This window comes from Triticum urartu, chromosome 3A (genome assembly GCF_056163025.1).
Source record: "Triticum urartu cultivar PI428250 chromosome 3A, HENAU_Tu73, whole genome shotgun sequence".
NCBI classification, from domain to species: domain Eukaryota; kingdom Viridiplantae; phylum Streptophyta; class Magnoliopsida; order Poales; family Poaceae; genus Triticum; species Triticum urartu.
The window spans coordinates 239,948,994-239,950,686 of record NC_141875.1 but is presented as its reverse complement, the minus strand read 5'-3'; positions in this window follow the sequence as shown (position 1 = coordinate 239,950,686).

Below are 1,693 nucleotides of genomic sequence, written 5' to 3'. Positions count from 1 at the left end.
GGCCTCCTCCTCCCACGCCCCAAGTACCTCCCCGCTCCGGCAGACAACATCTCCGGCGAGTTCGAGCGAACTCCGGCCGGTCATCCTCGGGAGGCGCGCCCCTGCTACAGTGCCCAGATCCAGATCCACCGCGGGTTGACTTTCTTTGCCCGAAACCCTAATATTTTGGCTATGTTCATTGCATCGTAACTCCTCATCGGTAGCTCCGTTTTGGGCATATAGCATATCAAAATGTTCGTCTCAAAGAGCACATCATTTCATCTCATTGCATCATTTTCATCTGAGTTCATCTTGATGCCCGAAATGCTATTCGAAGAGTGCTATTTGAGATATTTGTCAGATCTGCTGCTCCAATTAGATATTTGTCATTTTTGCCATGATTAATGTGTGCATGATATGCCCCTGAGCTCTACATATGTTTTGTTAAGGGTTTTGCCATCTTTCCAGAGGTGCAACCCATGTATTTTTGTGATGTGTTTGGTGACTAGCACAAGCTTGCAAAGTGAGGCACTTGGTAATGCTGATTTCAGGGACTTAGCATTTCCAGTAAGTCCTTGATCTGTTTATTTCAATATGCCATATGTTCATGTTGTTTCCTAGTGATCCGTGCCTCTTTTGAGGATGATCAGTAAGGATGTTTTGTTAATCTTGTAGTTCTATATCCATCCATATATTTGTTTGCAATTATGGAGCAACCTAGCTTGAGTCAATCGAGCTCTAATTTTGCCATTTCGTGAATCTGGGCAGATTGTCTACTTGTTAGCGATTTTGCCGAGGATGTTGTAGTTGATCCGTGCATGCCATGTTATTGTTATTGCCATGTATAGCTTGTATTTTGTGTATTCTTGATGGGTGTATGCTTAGATTGTCATGCCTTGCTCTGTAGTGAGTGCATCGAGCTCGTAAACATGCCTACTTGATATCTGTTTCAGCATGCTCCAGTTTTCACTAAGTCTGAGAACTGATTATGTTTTTGCCATGTTCACATGCTTGCAAATGTATTTTCTGATCCCTTATGGCTCAAGGTCACTAAGGGTCTTTTGTTAAGCTCTTTGAGTAGCTCCATGACATGCTTTGCTTTGCCATGTTAAGTTCCTGTAGCTTATAGTTTTCATGCTCCAAAGTGTGCTACCTGATCTGAAATTCCAGGCTTGTGTTAATTTCACCAAGTCTGAGATCTGTTTACCGTTTGCACTTTTGCCATGCTTGTTTGAACCTGTTAGTGGATGAATTGGCCGTAGCTCAGTGTTCATCTTTTGTTAAGCATCATGAATGGATCCCTTCCATGCATTTTGATGCGATGTTTGGGTGCTGTAGCATGTTCATCTTGTTACATTTAGATGGCTACTTGCTGTAAATCGCAGAACGTGGTCATATTTGAATCGCTTGCCATTTCCAAACCGTAACTCCGATTCCGGTGTTCTTTATATCATTTTCTAGATATTTCATCTCATATTTCCAGTGGCACACTTGGATTTCCATGTTGAGGCCAGGTTCATGTATTCCGTGTCACATCTTGCATATGCATCCCGCATCGCATCCCGCATATCATACCATCCTTGCATCATATTGTTTGAGCTTTGCACGTGGTTGATTGTGTTCCGTTTGCTTGTTTGTCTTGTTTGGGTAGAGCCGAGAGACGAGTTCGCTAACGAGGAGCCCGTTGAGTTTGCTTTCGAGGATCTAGTCAACT